The sequence below is a fragment of the Solanum pennellii genome, chromosome 9 (assembly GCF_001406875.1).
Source record: "Solanum pennellii chromosome 9, SPENNV200".
In the NCBI taxonomy this organism is placed as follows: Eukaryota; Viridiplantae; Streptophyta; class Magnoliopsida; order Solanales; family Solanaceae; genus Solanum; species Solanum pennellii.
Window position 1 is genome coordinate 35,999,784 of NC_028645.1, and position 26,181 is coordinate 36,025,964.

General features: G+C 33.2%; 1 protein-coding gene and 2 pseudogenes across 18 annotated transcripts in view; all 3 read right to left on the minus strand.

Annotated features, from left to right (window-relative positions):
- Nucleotides 1-1,584, minus strand: part of LOC107031524 — an 8,150-nt gene extending 6,566 nt beyond the window's left edge. For 3 of the 18 annotated variants that reach the window (XR_003580289.1, XR_003580286.1, XR_001458223.2), the window contains exon 1: nucleotides 870-1,583. The gene's annotated coding sequence lies outside the window, so the exon portion shown is untranslated. Of the gene's footprint in view, nucleotides 1-869 lie in introns of all 18 variants that reach the window. The other 15 variants (XR_003580290.1, XR_003580277.1, XR_001458233.2 and 12 more) reach the window with 13 other exon arrangements.
- An 18,525-nt stretch (nucleotides 1,585-20,109) lies between these two features.
- LOC114074027 lies at nucleotides 20,110-21,047 on the minus strand (annotated as a pseudogene).
- Nucleotides 21,048-21,256: 209 nt separating this feature from the next.
- LOC107031523 lies at nucleotides 21,257-22,584 on the minus strand (annotated as a pseudogene).
- Nucleotides 22,585-26,181: the final 3,597 nt, after the last annotated feature.

Consider the following 26,181-nt stretch of genomic DNA (forward strand, 5'->3'; position numbering starts at 1 on the left):
AAAATTATTTTTGCAAAAAAAAAAAACATTACCCCTACCTCCGCTCCACCTCACCCCCTGACCCCCCTCCCCCATCTTCTACAACCTAACCCTAAATTTTTTTTGTTTTTCAAAAAAAGAAAAACTGTTTTTGCAAAAAGAAAAATTTTTAAAAAAATTTACCCCCTTCCATATTCCATCAATCTACCCCAAATTATTTCTTTTTCAAAAACAAAAAGAAAATTGTTTTGTAAAAAGATAAAAAGCAATTATACCCCCTCCTCCGCCACCCACCCTCCCTGCCACCTTCCACCAACCTACCCCTAATTTTTGTTTCAAAAATAAAAAAAATTTGTTCTTGCAAAAAAATTTTGTTTCTAAAAAATAATATCATTTTTTTATTTTTTAGCTCAATTAAGAATTTTGAGTGAAAGTAAAAATAAGTGATCGATTATGGGTCAAATATGGATACCCATATTTAACCCATTTTGACCATATTTGTAGAGACTCTTACAATAGTTTGAAGTCCATATTTAACCAATTAAAATATGAGTGATCCAAACCATTAAATATGGTTAAAATGGACTCATTTTTTAGTATGGGCTGAGATTGTCACCCCTAGTTCTCCATATGTTTCATTGTTTTTAAATGTAGGACGACTAAAATCAATCCTGGAGAAGAGACTCACATTCACTATGTTAAAGGCTACTGCTAACAAAATTCAGCCTGCTCTAAGGCTACTGCCACTTGCAAATGATTATTTCCTGAGTACTTATGTAGAAATAATTAAGCAAGTGAATATTACCAAATGAGACAAAGAAAATCAAATTTTCTCTGCGCAAGAACCTAAACACTACTCGTAAACATAACTTATTAGTTGTTGATCTCACCTAATTTGCCAGGTTGAATGGGATGAATGTATTTGGTCATGTGCATAATTTGTCGCTTCATTTTAAGAACAATCCAATAGCAATGTTATATATGCCAGAACACAAAAACACCAATTAGAGAGAAGAAAGTTGTGATAAGTATAATACAAAAAGGAAAACGAAGTACAAATTCAAAAACTTCATGAGTAGAATGAAAACGAAGTACAAATTCAAAAACCTTAGAAGCAGAATGAAGATGTCAAAACCAATAATCTCTAAGAAAGATAGAATCCAACACTTACATACTCGCCGATTTATATTGAAATACCAGCACCAACAAACAGAAAGCACAAAGAACAAAGTTTACAAGAACTGATATTCATGCAAAATTCTAGATAAAACCGATATCCAAAATGGTGAGAATGATGAATGAGAAGAAGCTGACATATTCACCGAGAGACCAAATCTGTCTTCATCGCCACTACTCATAGATCCTTCGATTCCTCTAAATTCAAGATTCTTCTGATTGTTTCTCTCGTCTGAAAGATAATGGTGAAGAAGGATTATGAAAATGTCCACCTGTCATCGATAAGCTTACAATGGAGAATTTTTGGGAGAAAACTGAGAAGGAGAGAAAGTTAGGGTTTAGGGTTTCTGTATTTTTTTGTTTGGGGCAAAATGCTTTAATGTGTAGAGAGATTTTTTCTTTTGCTAACTAGAAATGGGAGCGAGAGTTGAATATATGAGAGGGAATACAATATTTTGATGTGTTATAATTGTATTATAGTGCATGTCTAATTATATGGTATGCTTTTAGGATATAATTAGGAATTCTATTGGGATCAAGTTAGGTTTTCCCTATAAATAAAGGGGTTTTCCTTCATTATAAATAAGATTTGTGAATTATATGTGAATCATGAATATACATCAAGAGGAATAAGAAGTCTACTCTCTCTTCTCTCTACTTTGTTCTTCTTCTTAATTTATATAGTTTCATAACACGTTATCAGCACGAGACTCTAATCAAGATAGGGGCCATGAATGATTGACCCAATCATAAAAATATGGATATGTAGTGTGTTGTGTATTCATTGATGTTACACACGATATACTAACATTAATTAATGTCTTTTACCTTACTAGAGGTATGTTTACAATTCTTTGTAAGTTTGTGCCTTTATTTATATTATTACGTGGAAAAAGCCATGAGATGGCCAACAGAGGTAAAGTAATTGTATGGATCTTCTATTTCTTTTTTTTTTAATTAAATATTATTATCAGTACTTATTTGTAACATAATTGATTTTTCTCATTAAATTTTAGGAATCTAATTGATTCAGGATATAAATATGGCATATCCATATCTAATTCAGATTGTTAGAAGACTTGCAAAGTGAAAGTAATTTCAAAGCTCAAAAGTGAGCTTTGTTGCACTTTAGCATATTATGTCATTGGTTGAGGATAAGACGATGGAGTCACATCCAATCGCACTAAGAGGGTAAGATGATGGATTCATGTCCAATCGCACCAAAGAGGATATGACATCAAATTAAAAGTTTCGGTCATTATAGTGATAAAGATGTTGAGTTCAAGTCTCTCAATTTATGGCCTAAAATCTCTTTATATAAGACATTAAATTTGAGTCTTAATGCACCATATAACAATGACTAAAGAAAAACTAATGTGTTTTTGATGAAAAGTCATGAAATTTACTGAATTTGCTTCATTACTAAAGTGAATGTGGTAGTAGTGCATAATATGTCTGAAAGAAGACAAGTGATTGAATAATGCATATAAATATAGAATGAGCTACCAAAGCTATTATAATTTGATATACTCACGTGTTTGTGTTCCATTCTTGAAGAATGGGAACTTTTGATAAATGCTAAAAATATAGATGCATTATTAAAAGGAATGAAGTAAGTCACCATGGTAGACATGAGAAAGATTGCGACCTTTGGTCAATGGTATGGTATTACCAAGAAATTTCTCTAAGAAGACATGTATTATAGAAAAGTTTCATGTTTTATATTGAGGATTGGATTGAACAAGAATTAGTGCAATTGATGCACATTCTATACTAAATAAGAAGTTTACTAATTTCAATAATTTCTTAATTTGGCATGATTGTTTGGGACATCATTTGTCTATAATACTTAGACGAATTATGGAAAATAAAAATGTACATCCATGGAAGAATCTAAAAGTTCTTTTAAATGGTGAATTTGCTTGTACTGCTTGTTTCAAGGCACATTAATTGTGAGATCATCATAAATGGAAGTTGAGACTGAATTCCCAGCGTTTTAGGAACGTATACAAATATTTGTAGACCTATTCATCCACCTAGTGGATTGTTTAGATACTTAATGGTCCTAATGGATGTTTCTTCTAGATGGTCTCATGTGTGCATATTATTATCTCGTAACTTGATGTGCTAAAGTATTTGCATAAACAGTATGATTACAGACACAATTTCTGATAATCAGATTAGTCTATTCCGTGATGGGATCACGACTCACCTTTAGAAGAGGTAGAGTAATTGAGAAAAAAAATCTGAAATGTACTCTCGAAGTATTAAAATTGAACTTTTCTCATATAATAGTAATAAATTGTGAATTTACTAAAGCAAAAAAGGCACATGACATAATAAACTTGGATCTTATGAATACTAATAATTTATTAATTGATATGAATAACTTGGTCATCCCAAAGATGTGCATACTGAGTGATGGACATACAATGAAAATCTAGAAGATTCTTTAAGAATTCTGTTCATTTGTTGCTCGTTCTCATGACAAGTTGATTGGATCAACTAATGTTGAGACTAAATCCCTAAATTATGAAAAGTATTAAAGGTGAATATGGGCCCGTTCACCTATCATGTGATATGATAAAAAGATGCATCTATAAGATAATCACATGTGTGTTTGTTGTCAACCTGTAGTTTGGCATTCGCAAAATTGTTTGTGCAAATATAATTGAGTTAAGTGCACAACTTTCAGAGTATGTAATCAAGACAATTTATCTTGATAATATTGATAAATACTCAAGATGTTGTGACATTAAATGTCTGAGATAGTGAAATCATTGCTTGTGAAAATAAAGTTTCATGTCTTGATCTGAAATATAATACCGCATATAAAAGTAATTGTATGCATTAAACCAATAAATTATGGTCAGATTTTCTTTCAATTGATTTATGGTTAGGGACCAAATATTTTCATCTGATTATTTTTGTATGTATTATATAATCAATAAATATACAATGATGCACAAACATAGATTCTTCAAAAGATTGAGATATATGTTAGTTTGTCTAACATAAGGGAGAGACTAGAAACAACACAAGAGTTGTAAATACTCCTATTGGATGTTCCTTAAGAATAGAGTCTAAGACATGCATGAAGCATGATATACTAATCAATTCTAATAAAATAATCCTTGAAAAAGGGGGAGGATCAAAAAATCTAAATGATCATAATAAGGAGACAACGTGCTCTTGTAAAGACTACGACATAACACTTTATGAAACCTCATGAGAGGGGTAGCTACCTAAAAATAATAAAGTGATGAGATCTCAATAAGTTCTATCGTATTGTGAATCAATGCAAAATGATATATCATTGACGATGTCTTCGATACAATAGTGCGCAATATTGTAAAAGATAATGAGGATATAAATTCTACATCTATTAAAGCATGTTGGTGTAGAAATAATTATCAAGTGAAAAGTGAAATGGTGCATCTTGGTAAACGTAAAGCTTATTTGAATTGCAATCTAGGCACTAGAAGATGTCATACATCTAATATTGAATGTTGTCACTTGACAAAATTGATATGAAAATATCAATGGGTTCAAAATCTAAAGCATATACAAGTTTTTGGAAAACTTGTTTATCATCCTAATGAGGAATAAATAGATTCAAAATGTATAGAGCATATACAAGTATTATTATGCAAGTTGATGACTAGAATTGAAACTCTTGAAAAGTTTTCAAAAGGCAATTGACTATTTTGCTTAAAGAATTTGAAGTAAGGAATTTGCAGAAATTTTTGTTTTGAAGGTCTAATTCATAAAAGGAGATAGAAGGAAGCATATTTCACTAAAGCTTTTCTACACACATGAGCTCCCCAAGAATGGTGATATCAACATGTAACATGTTTGTTCAAGTAATGCTATTAGTTGATTTATTCCCCAAGTATCTACCAACTAAAACTTTTGAGAAGATGGTGCACAAGCTTGGAAAACGAAGATTCAAGTCTCTGGATTGATGTTCACATTAGGGGGAGCTAATACGTGATGTACTCTTTTTTCCTCACAAGGTTTTGTCCCATTGAATTTTTCTTGTAAGGTATTATTAGATATGTGTACTCTTTTTCTTTCACTAGATTTTTTCCCTATGGATTTTATCTAGCAAAGTTTTAATGAGGCACATAATCTTCCGACATTCAAAGGGGAGTGTTATAAAAAATTTATATTATAGTGAATGTCTAATTATATGGAGTCCTTTTAGGATATGGTTAGGAATCCTACTTGGGACCAAGTTAGGTTTCCCCTATAAATAAAGGGGTTTTCCTTCATTGTAAATAAGATTTGTGAAATATATGTGAATCCTGAATATACATCAAGAGCAATAAGAAGTTTTCTCTCTTCTTTGTACTTTGTTCTTCTTCTTAATTTATATAGTTTCATAACATGATGAAAAGTTTAAGAAAATTTTAAGGCCATACTTGTAAAGTGTTGTTTTAGAATTATAAATATAACACACTTTAAAAGTTTAATTATAGGTGTAAATAGGCGTTGCTAATTATGTCATGATATGATCACACTTATGAAGTATAGCATATGCCATTAAAGAGTATAGTTTATAAGTGTTGCCAATAATATTTTAGTCAAAAGGTAAAAATTAAGGCTACACTTTAAAAGTATTGCTACAAATATTTTAGGCAACATTTTACAAGCGTTGTCCAGATTTAGTGTGACCTTAGGTCTAAAATGGTGTAGTGGTAACTAGATGGAACTCATGTATACAAATATTCTCATTCCCTAACTTAATTCCTCAAAATTTATTTCAAATTGATGGTTTACCTTAAAGGATTAACAATCGAACTCAAAAGCTTTCTTGAACTTTACTATTAACTCTCTCTCTTGAATATGGATTATGAATTCAAGAGTTTGGGTTCATGACATGGAGGTCTCATGATGATAAAGTAGACTCATGAATAAATTATCTTCATCCTCATACCTGCTTGAGTCTTGAAACAAGTTACTAAAAGTTGGAGAAGGCTCCTCAAACGGACTCGAAGGGACTCTCTCAAAAGGTTCGAAAGAACTCTCAAAACTTAATCTTGACTTTACCTTGAATTTGAATTATTGTTTCAAGGTTATGATTCACGTTATGAAGCATTTATAAGTGTTATAAGTACTTTAAAGTGTTTAGAATCAAGAGGAGTGAAGATACACTATAAATGAGCTTAAACGGACAACTGACACAAAAGGAGTGGGGGCAGGCGACCTTGGCGCGTTGGGGTTCCAGCCCATATCGTCAGAGAGTGAATTTGGGTGCACTTCGGCATGCCGCCCCAGCCCACTGGGTGCATCTGGGGCGCGCCGCTCCAGCATCCCCCTACACATGCTTTCGATGAATTTTGCTCTCGTTTTTGGACCCTAAATCACTTTCAATCGATTTCATTTCCTAAGTTTCCTTAGATTCAATTAACCAACCTAAGTAAACACTAGTACACTCAAAACAACATTCCAAACAATCAGTTCCATCTTAGGATATTGTTACGACCCAAAGTACCCCTTAGGCGTAACCAGAGTCACCGTCCTCTAAGAGGACTAAGAGAAGACCTTAGTATACATCATAGCACATCATTTGTCAAAAGTTTCAGATAAATTAAAAACTTTACATATGGAGTTTACATAGACTCCTCACATATAAAGTGTACATAGACTTCTCTTTTAGCATAACAAATCATATGAAAGTCTAAAGTCTCATCTCACATAGAAATCATCTACAAGAGTATGAATCACAATAGTTTGGGCATAGCCCTTAGTTCATTACATTATGTCATATAGGCTACAAAGAAGTATCAATATGAGAATGGAATAATTGTCTCAAAATATAGACAAAACTAATAAGGCTTGATGAGTGGCTCTAACCTCGGAACTCATGAGGACTCACCAATTGACTTAGGAAAGAGCCAAGTCTTCTTCTTCAATGACCACGAATCTCCTCAATGGCCTGAACCTAAAATGTTTGGGAAAAAAAGGGGAAAATGGGTTAGTACAAACCACATGTACTAAGTATGGCTCCTTCATAAATGCATGATAAAAGGACAATTTAGTCAAAATCATGCTTTTTATAAATTTAACTCAACATGCATATATAATAAGCATAATAGGTCAATTCAACATAATAGCAACCCAACATGTAGATCGCCAAAGCAATACTTGTGCAATGCCAAATATAGAACCCCATATCCTGTCCAAGGCTAAGTATCACATTAAGCAACCCACAACATATTTACAACATATTCTCTTAAAGTCATCATAACATGATTAATACATGAATACTACTCATAGCTTATCAACATAATCATAATCATAGTCATAATCGTAAAAGAACACTACTAGAACCATCCCTTAGGATCCCACATGTACAATGAGTGAGAGAAGTCCCATACCTCCCTCAGCCTATGTAGTATCCTTCCAGACAACCTAAATAAGAGTTCACAGACTTAACTTGTTCATTTACTTTTACATTATAGAAATAAGTGCAATAACCGACATGAGACCATGTGAGCTACATGGAATCCGATGTTCTACTCCCACACCGAAAAAATAGGGTTAACACTTGCCTAAGGTGTAATCATTCGTACATAGCTATCTAGGTGGATCCACTAAACTAGAGTCCTATGTGGGCACATAGATAAGGGTCAAGGAGATTTTTGCTAGAAACCTTGACTTACTAGACATTGAGGTTTTCATCTCATGAGACGACACATAACTAGGGAATCCGGACTTACTAACGTGAGAAAACCCATGTGGGAGGCCGGACTTACTACACGTGAGACCTTCATCTCATTTACATGTCCTTTCGGTGCTAAGCTTTCTTTTCATTCCCTTTAGTAATCATCATACTCATCATACAAGATCAGATTAGTATCTTCTAAACCCCTATGTGAACATCTTATCATAATAGCTTATAGGAATTCATGAGTGAGAACTATCCTTTCACTTTAGAAACCACATACAAGTGAGTAAAACCTTTCACTTAACACTTTATCGTAATTATAAGGAACTACTTTCAATCATACAATAATCATATCATACATGCATACATAGCTCATGTCTAATTCAATGTCTTAGGGTTAAGGATGAGCAATACCTAGAATCACATCACAACCACACATTAGACATAGAAGCATTACTATATAAATAACTCATAATTCACAACTGAATTCAAGAAGAACAAATTAACATACCTTCTTTGCCCTTACAAGAACCTTCATACTTCCATTACCAAGAATACATTAAAAAAAATACATAAAAGAGGTAAATTCAAGAAGCAATTACATAATTAACAACAACATATTCAATCACATGTTCATGATCTTCACAATTCATCATATCAATTCAAGGTTTTCATGAAATTGGGGGAAAGACATTGGTTTAGGGAAATCTCAAAGGAAATCATCAATTAACATCAATATAGACTTAAACAACATTAATTCATCACAATTGATTCATAATTTTGCTTTTCAAAGAAGATCCACGTGAGAGGGAAAAACCTAGTTTTTCGAGAGATTTAGAAGTTATCTTTTGAAGGGACCTCTTGGGTAAAAGAATCCCAATAGTGAAAGAAACCATACCTTAAAGATGGGTCACCACGAAATTGAGTATAAACTTGAAGAATTTGGTCTTCTTCTTCAACCTTCAGAGCTTCTTCAATGGAGGATGAGTAGAGAGAGAATGTACAGAGAAGGAAGAACTTTTGGGATTTGTTTTGGGGTTTTGATTTGAGTGAGTGATTGTGAGGGAAAACTGAAGGAAAAACAATATATAACCCTCCCCTAAAATACCCAAAAGAACCCTCATTTAACTTAACCATTTAATGAAGTCAAACTCAAATTCAAATTTCAGATTTTTCATCGGGGAACAAGTCCGCGTTGGGAGTTGTTCCCGCAAGATTTCCAAAAATATTTTTTGAAACAGAAGATTCTACAATGTGTCCACGTCGCAGACCAAACTTTTGGCTTTGTGTGTGCCAAGTCCGCTACGCGGGACTTACTCCTTCTAAGCACAAAAGCTGCTGCCTCTTGGCAGCTTGGTTGGTCCAAAGTGGAGTCCTTTGTGGACCCCTCGGGAGATCCTTGGGGGTCGTACCTGGACGTTTTAACCGTATATACATTATTTTAACTATTTAAAGCCTTTTTACAAGTTTTATACTTCAACAACACTCCCAAACCTTCCCAAAACTTAAGGACGTTCACTAATTCAATTTTGCTAGTCTCAGAACGTCATAGTCGTTTCTTAGCGTTTTGGTTCTAAAACTTTTTAGACAAGTTTATTACACTTATTTATGTCTAAAATTATCATTATTAATTTTTTGAAGATCTAGTCTAGGTCATAGAATTTTCGGAGTGTGTCAGAAATCATCAAAATGCCAACAAGACAAGGTCTACAATGAACCTCAAGAACACCTGTCAAGAACTTAAATCCTTCCATTTTTTGAGAATGAAATCACGCTGAAAATAACATGTTTGGTGTGTGGCTGAACTAAATCAACACTATGGAAGTTTACATACCTCTTAGGTATTAGACTAATTGCGAAAATCCGCAACTAAACTCAAGAACGTCAACGAACGCCTTCACCCTTGTCTCTTTTCTCAACTTTTCTCCTCTTTTGTTTTCTTGCCTCTTCTTGAACTATAAATTAAAAACCTAGGTGTATATTAGGATTATAAAATTGAACCTAAAACGATTAGACCCCTAAAACTCATACTTAGCTTAGCTTGCAAAATTTCAGCTTTTGCTATTTCCAATCGAATTCCTTTTTATTGGAATTCTTTGTGTTAAATCTAGTGAACTGACCTTAATACTTAAGAAATTTTTAATTCCTTGGTGAAATATCACTCACTATGATTAACGGCTCAAATATTAGTTCAAAAATTTCTGGGGTGTTACAATATGATACTCTACAAGCACAATCTTTGGTTTTTTTCTTGCTAAATGGTCATTTAATATAGTGTCTCTCCTATATTTTGAGAACTTACTTTCCTTTACATAATGAACTGAAATTGAGGATTTTCAGTAAAGATATGAACTCACAAGTCCAACTATACTTTAACCATACAAATAATACTAGCTTGACCAAAATAAATTCTATTGTATTAATATCTTATTGTTTTAGGTGATTTAACATTTAACTTTTGTTGGGAGAAGCAAACAAAGATCCTATCTGGAATCCTAACAGTGTTCCAAAAAGAAAGAGATCAGAGCTTACACAATGCATTTTGGCACCTATCCAAAGACTCCAGAGGCAACTTTATAACATTCTACAACAATCAGAATTTGAAAACATACCAAACGGTGGTAAAGATGCTACTCTAATTTAAGCAAGGAACATATACATTCCTCCGAATGAGATTGGTCTTGGAGGTATGTTGCTCATATCACTAACTACTACTAGAGAACACTCAACGTCTCTATCACCAATGGCAGAAGATAATGCTTGTTGCTCAATGAATGTTCCTGTAGAAAATCCAAATCTCTAAGGGCCAGTTTGGAAGGACACCCTTGTACTTAGATTTGGTGTAATTTGTGTAATTACACTGTCTTGTCCTATTTGAAAGGATAGGTAATTACTTGGTCAGCAGGTAATTGGTGTAATTGGCAGGGGGTAATTACACTATACAATTCACAGGCAGAGACTGTGAATTGTTGGTAATTACATGGTGTAACTATCACCTGATTACTTTTTAATTTCTTTTTTTTTATTTCTATTTTTATTTTTTGTTTTATTTTTTTTACTTCTATTATTTTCAATTCTTCTTGTATTTTATTGTTCTTAAAATTTGTAAAAGTTTTTATTTTATTTTATTATTCTAAAAATTTGTAAAAGTTTTTTTATATTATTATATTTTATTTTCTTCTTGTTCTCAACCTTACTTTACGTGATTCTATGTAATTTTTTCGTATTATCTATTTATTTGTGTCATGCTTATTTTATCATTAGCATAATTTTATTAGTATTCTAATTTTTAAATTAAAAGAAAATTTATTGTTTAGTAAGGCTATGGACTTACTTTTCTTTATTGAAAAAAATAAAAATAAATCATATTTATTGCTATGTTGAAATTTGTTATAAGAGTATTATCTGAAATTTTTTTGTTTTGAATTGATCACTTATGTTATACTTTTTCAGTTTCATTTGTTTTAGTAATATTGAAATTACATTGCACGTTATTTTTTAATTAGACTTGACATATTATATTTTTGTCAAATATTTAATAATTTATGACATTTTATCTATATATTATTCTTTTTATCAAACATGAATTTCACGATGTTCATAGAAACTTCATACTTTTAGTTGTTACAATCAATTCAATTGAAATATATTAATTTGAAAAAAATATAAATTCAGTATTTTTTCAGAAATATGTTTATTAATTAATATATTTGTAAAAAAGAATATATATCTGAAATATTTAATTTAATGTCATTTATAAAGTTTCTTATTTGTCTAGTATAAATTTTAAATAATAAATTTTATGTTTAAAATTTATTATAATTTTATGATTGCAATTGTGCATCCAAAGTGAATATGTCTAATTACATTGTGGCATCAAAATAGGACATCTGAAATTGTGGCAATCAAACATGTCACTGCAATTACTATGTTGGTAATTACTACTCTAGTAATCACACCAATTCCAATTACCAAGTGACTTTCCAAACATACCCTAAGTGAATTTTGAGGTGCATGCATAAGATTCAATAGGGCAGCCCGGTGGACTAAAGTTCTCCCTATGTGCGGGGGTCCTAGGAAGCTTTCGTTTTTATTGGATGGAATTTCAATGAATTAGATATGTCAAATTCTAATTTTTAGGTGCATTTAACATGTCAATTCCAATGTTTATCACCATGCGCTTACTTACAAGTTTGTTAGTTTTTCTGGACCTCAATGTAGAATTACATTGTGGCGTCTCAAAGGGCATTTGACTTACATATGCATGTCATTATAAATGTACTGTCTTGCATTATACTTTTTTTCAAGATAAATAATAATATAATGGACCATGTGGCTATCCAAAATGAAACAACTAGAACTGAGGGTGGAAAAACAATTTGATCAATCCTCGCATTCAGTGGAAAATACACATCTGAATGTGTTCATAGTTCTTGACATTAAAAGTGTACATTTTGAGTGTGAAGATCTCCACCCAAAACTACATGGACATGTCAAGTTGTCTCTTGCTTGGGTATTTGCAATTTTCTAATTTCTTTCGCTCTAAATGCAAAGTTAGTTGCTCTCTCTATAGCACTTCCTTTTATTGCCTAAACATTCTTATTCTTTGTTTTTTCCCACTAATATCTCAATTCCTACTCCATTCACCAATTGTTATCTATCATTAATATTCAAAATATCAGTAAAACACCATACTCGCGCCCCAACCCTCACCTTTCAACTGCTATTAAGTGTGAGTAAAACACGACAAATAATATTTAGAGCAGTTTACCCAAAAAATCCAATAAAAAGATTGCTCCTTTTAAAACCCTTTATTCAAAACAAAGAAAGCAGCAAATCACTATTACCCCAAATAAGTTTTATTCACAACCTAATAGCTGCATCCTCAAATAAAGAACTAAGCATACTCCACACCATCAAATAAACACTGAACAAAATACTTCTATCAAAAGACAATTGCAGTGACATTCATGCTAGGATGGAAATTTCTAGTTGACATATTTATACGGTCGAGTTCTTGGGTTCTCCTAAAATTGTCAAAAAGCAAATTGATCTTGGATGAGAAATAATTTCAATATAGAATCTTGAATAAAGTTCCCATTAGAATGAGAAGGGGCAAAAAACATATATTTGAATATTGAATCTTTGATAAATATTAAATTAGTTGCAATAACAATTTCAATGTGTCAATGTAATGGCATTACATTAAAAAAAACAAGGAGGAGAAGGAAGAGAGTTATGGCAAGGACTCCAAAAAGCCATGAAAATAGACGTTGGGCTCCTCATCTTCCTCAATCCCTCTAATGCCGAGAAAGTTCCCAAATTGAAGAAATGTATATAGATGAAGGCTTTAAACACACGCATGCGCTTATATTACTACACTTATTTATATACTTATCCTATATTTAATTAATTTTAGTATGGTTAAATTCTTTAGTTTCTAGGATTTTAAGCTTATGTTATACTAATAATTAATACATCACTAGTAAAACTATCTGCGCTTCGTGCGAGAATTTAATATCACAAAATATATAAAATAATACTTAAAATCTATCAGTCATTAGAACTAAATCATTATATTATTTTACATAAAAGATTAATAATGTAAAGAAAAATGAAAACTATTACATATTATAATTTATCCTTAATAACATATAAGAATAAATTAATAATTGCAAAAATATATACCGTGATCTATAACATAAGCAATGTTGTCACATAGCAACTCAACATGAGTAACATACACAAATATTTAATTGTGAAGAAGAAGAAGAAGGGCTTCAAAATTTTTGTTGTGAAGAAGAAGAAGGGCTTCAAAATTTTTGTTGTTTTGAAATAAGAGAAATCTCTGTATTTATAGTCAACATATGGTAGTATGAACAAATATTTATTCATTTATTGTTCTTTATCAGAAAGATCACAACTATTTGGAAAAGTTTTAACCCTTAAGAATGTTCACAATCTTTCATAAAAGTCGCAGTTCTTCATTAAAGTCGCAACATTTCATAAAAGTCACAACTTTTCATAAAAGTCGCAACTAATCATAAAATTCGTAACTTTTTGTAAAAATCAGAACTTTTCGTAAATTTCTCGACTTTTCATGAAAGTCAAGACTAATTTTGTAAGTAAATAAATTAAAATAAAGTAATATGTGTGTGTGTGTGTGTGTGTGCGCGCGCGCACGCGCGCTTAAAGTAATAAAAGACCGTCATATATTTAGGGAAAATGGTCAATTTGATTATTGTACTAGTGCAAGGGGAAATGGATGTAAAAAAGCATTATTGGAAATAAATTTAATGTAGTAGTTCTTTTCTGGATGTAAAAAAGCATTATTGGAAAGAAATTGAAGTAAATGACAAATCTATCATAATTCATCTATTTCCATAAAATGACAAGCTATAGTCTACCAAATTCTTAGTTGTATATATGTAGTGTGACTCTCACCTCACTTTAGACATTTTAGATTTTGAGAGCAAATCGAACTCTAAAGGTTAGCAGCAACAAATTCAACCTGATTTGAACTGAATCATTTATAATCAGATCTTATGGGTAGACGAGGTCCATGTCTCCATTGTGGCATCAAGAGAGTTCTATACACCGCCTATATCCCATCTCTTATCTTTATCAACAATCTCATGTTTTACAGGATACTTGATTAGGTTAAGCTTAAGAATTCTGTACCATATGTTCAGCAAATGAATTTTGAAGACTCACATGCATAAACAATAAATACCCAAAAAAAGGTGAATCTGTTAAAAAATAAAACTTAGAGTACATTACTTTTTTCATCGCTCGAGCCAAATGCTAATTAATTTTCAGTACATCTGCCATTAGTCTAAAAGGAACTGAGGTCATTTAGGATAAATTGTTGATTTGGCCCCCACTCCCTACCATTCATGCACATTTAGTTCCCAAGTTTTTAATGAAAACCATCGCCCTTATTGTCTAGATGATGAACTCCCCAAAACACCACTCTTCACCACTCCCTAGGGTTTTTACACACACCGCAAGCATGAAGAACCCTTACCGCATGCATACAACAATGTAGGTCTAACCACCACTTTATGAAACATATCTATGGCAACACATTTTTATTGCAAAGTACCCCGGGATGCATGCCTTCAATTTACCCACCCTACTCCAATATGATGTGCGACATCATAAGCCTTTAATTATGGACCCAAGATACTTGAAGTTTCCTCTCTAGGTCTTGAATAGGATTTGTGAGTCATTCCTTACTCCAACCTCTTTCTTAAGTGTTACGTCATTGAAGTTACACACGAAGTACTTTGTTTTAGTTTTGATTAACCTGAAAACTTTATTATTTAAGATCTATCTCAAAACTTCTAGTTTTTCGTTAACTCCACTCCATGTGTTGTTATTTTATACTATGTCATCTGTGAATGGAAAAAAACAAAGTAGCCTTCATTGAATATATCGTTTCAATTCATTAATCACTTAGGCAAAAGGGAACAGGCTAAGGGTCGACCTATAGTGCAACCCCATTATAACTGAAAAATGTTCCAAGCCTCCTCCCAATAATAATATATGTCGGTACTCACGCAAAAAAAAGCCTAAATGTTGAACTTAATAAAATATTTGGTGATTTACTTAGAGGACCTAGAATCACTTCCTACTCAATACATTTTTCCTTCTGTATTTTAGTGGTGCACCCATGTTCTAGAAATCGTAGATTCATTTTTCTAAATATGATTTTTCCTTAAAAGATTGTGCAGCCCCTAATTGTTGCTTGCTTGTTTACTGATTTCCTTAATCTGATATTGCGTTCTTGAATTTATTGTTGCGCTATTATAAATGCTACTACATTTTTTGGTTCCTACTTTGAACAATATCTTTTCTATAGTTTATTTCTTCTATTTATTATCGTCATTGAATTGTGCGACTATTAATGTTTATGGGTTGCCCATTTTTTGATGTTTATTGCACACTTGATTACTCTATAACTGGCGTTAGTGGCTTCAAGGTTTAGTGTAGTTTATGGTCATGTACTTGATTGGCAGCGGGGGCAGGGGCAGGGGTGGTGAGGGTACCAAGGGAGATCCTAGGTTGAGAGTTCGGTCTTGAAACATAGGGACATTGGCAAGGAAATCGATACATTTAGTGAAGATTCTTATCGAGAGGAAGATCAATAAAGCTTTTGTACAAGAAACCAAATGGGTAGGATCCAAGGTCAGGGATTAGATGGATATTTAAGTTATGGTACTAAAGAAGATCGAGGAGTAGAAATAGAGTAGGCTTTTAGCAGACAAGGAACTCAAAGAGCAAGTGGTAGAAATTAGGAGGGTGAATGATAACTTAATATTCATTAAACTAGTTTTGGGAGGGATATGTGCAGCAAACAGGTTTGGACGAGGAAGTCAAAAAAAGCTTCTTTGTTCTATGAGGAGTAAGACTAGGTTGTCAGAGTTATCATGCGTGCTGAGAAACTAATTTTATGAGGTATTTTAGAAGTCATATAGGGACCACTTCGAGAGGATATGATGATGTACAAGGCACTTTCGGCTTTAGGGATAGAAAATGAGGAGTTTCTTTTAAACTTCGTGAAAGCTATCGAGATGATCATAGTTGATTCCAGTTTCTAGAAGAGGGAGTATCTTTTGTAGTGTGGTGGCTAAGACACGGATAGATTCTTCGTCACAAAATGTGATAGAGGTTTATGCAATGACTGGATCTTATGGCCCAACATAATCTCATGGTTATGGCTAACTTACACCTTCTTGTATAATTCCTTAACATAGTGATGAAAATGTGAGTAAAGAAACAGTTGAAGCATCCTTAAGATAAATGCATGTTTCACACAAGGGAATTTCCTCTTATTTATAATATTATACATACTCTAGTTTCATGACACTTCCAGTCTTGTGAAATACATTCAATACCTTTTTACAGTAGATCTTCATAGTCAATGAACATTGTGCTTTAGTTTGTGACCTGTAAGAATTTTATTCATATTTATCCCAGTTTAACCACTAAGTAATTTTGAACTCAAACAGAAACACGCCAGTGGAGACCTGGGCCACCTGAAAAACCAGTACTCTGCAATGCATGTGGATCAAGGTGGCGCAGGGGGCCACTACATAAGTATATCCCCAGACACACAAACAGAGAAACACAGAGCTATCAGTTACCTTCTGAGACGACGACGACGTGTTTTTTAGCTCGTGATGACCAAAGGCTAGAAGTTGGAGTAGTGGTTTCTGGATCGGAGGGATCTTCAGCTTGTCTTGGAGAGGAACTGATAACATACCAAGCTTAGTTTCAACAGGATCATCCTCGGTCATCTGCATGCAGATGGAAGATATAAATGGTAAAATACTTTCACATATATAGTAAGCACTTAACTTGTCTCAGCAAATATGTACATGATCTGAATCAAATCCTTTCTTAAGCATATAGGTTATAAGAAATGGAAAAGTAATATCTTCCTACTTAATTTCTAGTCAATATTTCTCTTCTGTTTTAAATGATAGTAAGCGCAAAACTCTTAGGGCATGTTTGGTTGGGGAACGAGTTATACCGGATTGTTATCCTACACTCAATGTGGGATAAATATAACACTAAAACACCCGGTATAGCTAATTTCGGGATAAGTTATACCATGATTTTAACCCAATTAAACATGGAATAAGTTCATCCTAAAATTATTCCTCGTACCAAGTGAGACCTTAATCAATGAAATTTATGAGATAGGTGAAATTAGACAACCAAATCATTGTAGATGAACCTTCCCAAAAAGTAATCGTTTAGTGCATACTATTCTGATTAAAAATATTCCAACTATAGACTTCTCTTATTCTATTGATTAGAAAAGGTTAAATTTGAATCACCCCCACCACCAAAAAGAGGAGTGGAAAACAGGGGAAGATTCTACAAATCCTACACAACAAATTTAACAGTGAGATAGAAAATTTTACGGAGAAGGGTCTAAAATACCCTTATAATATTAGAAATGGTGCAAAAGTACCCCTCGTTTACCTTTTGTCCTCAAAATACCCTTGGGGTTAACCTTTAGGAACCTATTTTGCCCTTTTGGCTAACAGACTACTTAGTCAATATATTTAATTATTTCATTTCTTACGTGGCATATTGTAATTGGTTCGAAATTTAATTAATTAAAGACTAATTTGTTTGACCCAAAACCTCCCTATCCACCCGACCCATCTTTCAAAATACCCAACCCATCCAAATAAAACACCCATTACCCATTTCATTAAACAAAAACCTAAACATTTTCCCCCAACTCTATGAGTTCTTGGAGCTCTTTTGGAAATCATCTTCTTCATCAGATTTGTTAAATTTTGTGTTGTTTCCATGTTGACATCTTCTTCTTTTTCTTCACTTCAACAAGTTGAGTCTCGTACATGTAAGTGTGAATTGATAGCAAGAATATCTTACTGCTATGACCCGTGAAAATGGTGGACGTCACGTTGATTCTTCAAATGTTGTCGTCCTAGCTCATTATCTTGCGGTTATTGGATTGGATCGATAGTAAACTTCCATGTCATGTGTCATTGATGACTCACAATCAAAAAACTGAATTAGATTCAATTCGTTAGGAATAAACCGATTGAAGAACATCCCAAAGGAAATGGTGGCACTTGAAATTCATAACCAAAGGAAATAAGTGGCATCGAAATTCATAATGTTCCTCAGAAGGGGTAGTAATGATCTTTGCAGAAAAAAATTGCAGTTATTTAGAGTCTTACTTTTGTTTCTGCCTTCATTGTTTTGATCATATATCGATCATCATTTGTCAAGTAGAAAAAACTTCCACTTTATCCAGGAGAACAAAGCTCTCGGAGAGCATCATTACCACAGATCGATCTCATATAATCATCTACATCCACTTCGAATAGCATCTTTAATTCCATGAGGAACATTACAATGGATGATCATTAGTTTCAACGTTTTGTAAAGTCATCATTTCCATCAAGTAATAGAAATGAAACGTTACCTGAAAACTTTCGGACAATAATCCTTCTATCTGAATTCACATGACGGATGAGGAGGTGTGATCTTGGATCCTTCTATTGGAAATCTAGTCCAATACTCCTCTCGAGGATCAAACGCTGATGGCTTGAGATCTAGTAATGGTGGAGGACCAGGTCGTCCCACTGATACCCGTATAGGTACCATCTCCATCCATAAATCCAATCTTGAAAGTGCCCTCATACATTGCCCTCGAGGGGCAACTAAACATACCTTTCCCCATTGTTTTGCGAACGAAACCAATCTCCAACGTACATACATACATCCATCCACCAATTTTTACCTTGTCCATGAGGGAAAATGTCAAGCTAATAACCACTATAGTAATCACCATTTGGGAGAAACCTTTCAGCATGGAAGATTTCATCATTCGTATAAATGTGATCATCTTGTTCCTGATTTTCTTCCTTTCTTGTTTGTGATGATGATCCTTGTGTAAAGAATATTGTGTTTGGTGTAGCTCTGTTCTACTAGTATGTAGTCGTTAGTAGTGTGGTGTAGTCATTTATATTTTGATGTAATGTTAACAATATGGACGTTACAACTGATGTAATGTCATCGTGTTTTGCTTGTTGAATGTTGTCAGCAATCGTGTTGATCTCTTGATTGTAATGAAAAAGTTGTTAGCAATCTTGTTAATGTTAGCAATCTGCATTTTTCACATTTAGCAATCTGCATTTTACAGTAATCTGCATTTTTATAGCAATCTGCAATTGTTTACAACAACTTGCAATCTGCAAATTGTAACAGCAAAAAGCAATCTGCAAATTTTTACAGATTTTGTATGCCGGTCAAAATAAAATACCAGGCCGAGGCTTTCTTTCCTGCATTAATTTATAATCTGTAAACTTTTATAGAAAAATACAATCTGCAGTTTTTACAACAATCTGCGATCTGCAAATTTTTTTTATAGCAATTTACAATCTGCAATTTAATAGCAAAACGTGCAATCTGCAAATTTTACAGCATTTTTGTAGCAATCTACAAATTAGTATAACATCTAAATTATGAATTGCTTTTCAATTTTACACAAATGCAGGTTAACTGTATAATATGATCTTCGCTAATTCGCCGTCTGTACAACTAAGTAGACAACCAAAATTAAAGAAACACCCCCTACACTAGAAATTATCAACTCAATTTAGTTCAAAGGAAATTTCACTGGGGATTCACAACTCACAAGATCTGTGAAGCCTACCATCAAGACATTTTCGCAGATAAAGCAACATACATAATGCAACTGGAAAACAAAAAAAAACTTCATAATGCAACTACTTCTTCCCACCCCTCTTTGCCTTCAATTTGCCAATTCTTTTCTCCTTTTCAACTGTCAACTGATCTGATGTTGTAGCTTCTTTCCTTTCTTTGCCTTCAATTTTTCAATTCTTGTCTCCTTTTCAACTGTCATCTGATTTGAAGTCATAACTTCTTTTCCTTTCCATGCCAATTTTCTTGGTGAGTATGGCAGATTAGTTGGAATGCTCACACCATTGTCATCTCCTTTGAAGTCAATTCTCCTGGTACCAGTTGGTCGAATATACATCTTTTTAGCTTGAAGCCTAGTCCTAGCTTCAGAAATTGCCTTCGGCCTTAGAATTGTCTGCTTGTCTTCACTTTCATGCTCACCTCCATCCTCACCTCCATCCTCATCAGCAACTGCACTTGAAGGTGCAACATGTTGCATCCTCATATTCATCAACAATTATTTTTCTCTTTGACTTTGAAGGTCATGTAGGGTTCTTTTCAATTTCCTTTGATTTTGAAGGACCATCAGGTTAGATACTCTGTTGACTTGAAGAAGCAAAAAAGTCAGGAGTAGACATGAAGACTACCAGATTCTTCTTGACTGGCTTGGGGTGTTGACACTAGCACATCTTGCGGCTGGTTGTTTTGATCTTTGAAGCTATAAAAATGACAAAATTAGTTAGATATTGAATTAACTAGTGTAAATATGGACCACGTAAAGAAAATTACATGCCATAGGACATCTTCTTTGGTTGTGACCTGTTGCACTACAATGTCTGCATGTCATTTTTAGTCCTTTTCTTGAAGCTGACCACACCCCTTCCCTTTTCCATGCCTCATCCTTTTCTCTCTTTCTCTTAAGTTTTGGCCCTCCTACCAATTTAAGTACTTCTGGTGGCTCCATAGCATGAGAAGGATCAACTTTCCAGAACTTCTCACCTCTAACAGGTTGTATTTGATGCATGTATATCAACATGTAAGCTTCTCTGGCATGGTATACCAGTCAAGTCCCATGTCCTACATGTACACTTCTTCCTATTAAGATTCACCACATGTCTATCTTCACCCTCAACTATCTCATATCCTTGGTCTCCATTACATTGAACTTCACAACATTGTGCAATGATAATTGAAATCATTATACAACTCCATGGCATATGGACTAAAATCTCCTTACCAATTTCTACCCTCTTCTTCAAGTTTTTGCAACCTATTCATAATCTATATAACAATACAGAAGTAAGATCAACATAACCTATCAATATAACAATCACATCAAGCTATATTCTGTAATTTCTATTAAAAAAATTAGATCTATCAATGAAAATAAATTTACAGAGAATTGAACACCGCTCTATAAGGCTTTAATCTCAAATGTAGAATTCAGTTCCTGATAAGTTGGTTTTGTAAATACCCAAGAGATTCAAATAAAGAGAAACAAGGTCATAGAATCACAACAAAAATCACCAGAATTTGAAAGAACAAGAAAAAGTACAACTTTGTGAGCTGAAAACTCAAAATCATCAAACTGTAAAAACACCAAGCTCTAATTTTCAGTATTATCCCACATTAATAAAACCTACATAGAACCTAAAAGTTAGATTAAGGTAATATAAAAAATGATAATATAAACAGTAACAACTCACCTTGATTCTAATGTTTTCTAACATCTTGATTATAGGTTTTGTCCTCGCTTCTAGAATTCATTTGTTGAATGACTCTGTAAAATTATTCTCACCTGAGTGGTTTTTGCAGACTGTGTCAAAATAAGCCCTGCACCAGTTTTGTGCAGGGTACCATACCAAATCCTTTGCAGCTTGTTTAGACACAACACCCATGACTTTCATTTGATCATGAAATTCTTCTTTATAGGTTCTCCAGGCGCACCACCACAATAACTTCTTCATTTGTACATTTTCCAATCCTTGCTCCAATTAGCTTCTATGTGTCTTGCACACCATCTATGATGTGCTTTAAGAAACACCTGACTAACAACATTCAGTAGCCCATCTGAATTGAACTGAAAATCAGAAAGTTCTTAAAATCAGAAACAACTACCTTATGCATATGAGACATGAATGTTACTCCTTCACCATCTGCCAGGTCTGGAGAATCTCTCAGCAACTCAATAAACCATTTTCATTTTCTAAGTGTCTCTCTGTCCACCACTGCCCAAGCCAATGGATAGAGGTGTTTCATTGAATCTTGTCCCATTGCAACCAATAAGATTCCCTTGCATTTTACTTTTTTTAAAAAGACCCATCTAGCCCTATAAAAGGCCTCAAACCTCCTTTCCAGCCATTTTTAAAATCTTGAATGCACACATATATTCTTAAGAATCTTTTTTTTCCTTGTTCCAAAGCCTCTCTAGATATATTTATGATAACATCAGTACCAAGGTTTTTGTCCCTCAATTCTTGAGCATAACCCTCCAACTTATTGAATTCACCAATGTAGCTACCCTTCAATTTCTCTAACACAATCCTTTTAACCCTCTTCATCTTGGAATAACTAACATACAAATTAAAATTATCATCCAAATCTTGTCTCGTATCATTTACGTTGTACTTTGGATTATTCTGAAGTTTTTTCTTGAAGTAGTGTGCTAAAGCTTCTTGGGTGACTCTTCTATTCTTAAAAGCATTTTCACCACATGAGTGTTTGATGTTCAAGGTTTTAATTTGAATCCCTGATTTTTCCTATCTTCAGATATCAAACACTCAAATGGACAACCAATATCACAGAAATATCTCAATCTTGTAGTCACTTTGTTCAACTTTAAGTGCAACTTTTCTAACAGTATAGTAAAAACTCACAATTCGTTTAGCTTCTTTACGATCTTTAAAGCACATGCCATTTTCCAACTCTAAGAATCTGTCTAGCTTGTCATTGATCTCTCTGTTTTTTTCCTTTCTAAAGATTTCCAACTCATCACTATTGTAATCAGTAGGAATAGGTTCATTTTGATCCTCATCCTCCTCATTTGATTTACAATTCATTACTACCTCTACTGGCACAACATGGTAAGGCTTGTTTAGGTCACAAATATTAGGAATAATAATGGTAGCTTCATGCTCATCTAAAACAAATAATTGAAGAACACTAAACTGGTTAGACAGAGCAGATTGTAGAGTCCTGATGATTGAAGCATCCTCAAGCAAATAATACCTACCAGTTGGTCCTGTTACTAACATTTGTTTCACAGCCCTAAACCCACATTTCTTAATGAACTCTGAGCAAATGTCAATACATTACAACAAATCCACATCATAACCATGCTAGGTTTCATTCAATTTTTTAATATATACATCTTGAAGGGAAAGGACTCACTTGCCCCCTTAGTTAAATACTAAATTCATTTTTTCGGTCATTCTTCAAATTTTTCACATGGCAGACAAAAAAAGTTAAAAGGAATTGTCAGCTATAAACAAAACAACTTATAGGAAAAATAACATTATTTAATATGATGATAAAGGTAGTAAGTTATAGGGACCACTAACCTTATTTATTTCAACTTCACATAGAATAAAATACTGAAAGAAACAAAAAAAAGTGAACAAATTGGGAACAATGAAGTCATACACATACCAATCACACATATACCTAACTCGAGAAACAATCTATAAAACATATAAAAGAAATAAAAGGCCCTAATATCAGAAAAAAAATATATAATGTCAACACTACATGCACAAACTTCACAATGCTATAGTACAATAGACCAAATGCAATAAAAAATCGAATAAAACAAAACCCTAACTATTTACAAATTACATTTAATAGAACAATCATTATATAATATTTATGAAAATTATTAAAAGTAAGTCTTCAATTCTTACTTTATCGGAGTAGCAAATGAATTTCTTCACTTTTTACTTGAACATCACCGCAGATCGAAGAACTGATGAAGATGGGGAGAAATATTTAGGGTTTTGTTTTAAGAAATGGGTAATGGGTGTTTTATTTGGATGGGTTGGGCATTTTGAAAGATGGGTCGGGTGGATCCGGGTGGATAAAGTGCTTCGGGTCAAAATAAATTAGGTTTTTATTAATTAAATTTCCAACATGATACAACATCTCACGTAATAAATAAAATAATTAAATATATTGACTTAGTAGTCTGTTAGCCAAAAGGGAAAAATAGGTTTCAAAAGGTTAACCCCAAGGTTATTTTGAGGCCAAAAGATAAACGAGGGGTATTTTTGTAGCAATTCTAATACTATAAGGGTATTTTAGACCCTTCACTGGAAATTTCATGTTGGTGACTAATACTAAAAAGAATCATGACATATGGATTTATTTTTGCACAGGAATTTCTTGCCGTTTTCATATTATTGTGATGTGGCTTTCAAATAATGTAATGTGAAATCACATTCAAGATTTTACCAAATAATCCGTAGGGATGTAATTACTATATGATACTCTACAAGCACAATCTTTGGTTTCTTTCTTGCTCGTAGGCCATTAATTATAGTGTATCCCCTAAATTTTGAGAACTAACTTCCCTTTATACAATGAATTGAAATTGACAAATTTCTGGTAATTTTGATTTAATAAATATATGAACTGACCAGTCCAACTATACCTTAACCATACAAATAACATTAGCTTGACCAAAAAAAAAATTAAAAATCTATTGCATTAGTACTTTATTGTTTTATGTGCACTAACAGTTACCTTTTGTTAGGAGAAGCAGATAAAGACACTTTCTAGAATCCAAACTGTGTCCCGAAAAGAAAGTGATCAAAGCTTAGACAACGTCTTTTGTCACCTGTGGAAAGACTCCAAATGCAACTTTATAACATTATATGAACCAGAATTTGAAAATATACAAGATGGTGGTGAAGATGTTACTCTAATTTATGCAAGGAACAAATACATTCCTCCGAATGAGAATGGTCTTGGAGCACTGCTGCTAGCTCATATCACCAACTATTACAGAATGCCCGATGTCTCTACCTCTAATGGCAGAAGATAACGCCTCTTGCTCAATGAATGTTCCTGTAGAAAATCCATATCTATAAGTTAATTTTTGAGATGCATGTATAAGATTCTACATGGAAGCTCTTGCTATGTGCGGGGTCCGGAGATGTTTCCGCTTTATTGAATGGAATTTCAATGAATTGGATATGTCAAATTCTACTTTAGGTGCATTGAATATGTCAATCCGATGTCTATCGATGTGTGCTTACCTACAAGTTTGTTAGTTTTTCTAGACCTCATTGTAGAATTACATTGTGACATCTCAAAGGGCATTTGACTTACAATGTGTGTCATTATAACTGTCTGTCTTGCATTATACTTTGTTTCAGGATAAATAATAATATAATGGACCATGTGGCTATCCAAAATAAAACCGCTGGAACTGAGGGTGGAAAAACAATTGGATCAATCCTCACATTCAGTGGAAAACATATATCTGAATGTGTTCATAGTTCTTGACATTAAAATTGGACATTTTGAGGGTAAAGATCTCAACCTAAAACAACATGGACATGTTCAGTTGTCTCTTGGTTGGGTGTTTCCAATTTTCTAATTTCTTTCGCTCCAAATGCAAAGTTAGTTGCTCTCTCTATAGCCCTTCCTTTTAATGCCTAAACATTCTTACTCTTTGTTTTTCAATGATACAATCTGCTAAGCATGAAGAATATTGAGTTTGTATATGTAGAACATAGGATCTTCTATTTCGTACCATATAAGAATTATGTTTTCCCATCTAGTTCATGGGTTTGCTCATATTCTTCTAAAAATTTTGTGGAATATTCGAAACAAAGTTTGGAATATCTGAAATTTTCTCTCAAAATTAAAAAGCCACACTTGCCTGCCACTCTGGAAAGCAAAAAGATACTTAGGTTAGCAGTGGAATGGCGGAAAATATTCTTGGAAATTCTTTCACTATCAAAAATTTCCGAACTACTTAGGAGTGACTAGTTTTCCCCCACTAATATCTCAACTCCTACTCCATTTGCCAATTATTATATCATTAATATTCAAAATACTAGTGAAATTGTAGAAAATAGCAGAAGAAAATTATAATTCGGGAAACCTTCTGCTAGCCCAAAATCGTTGACTAAGATCGGAAGATTCAACTAACGAAG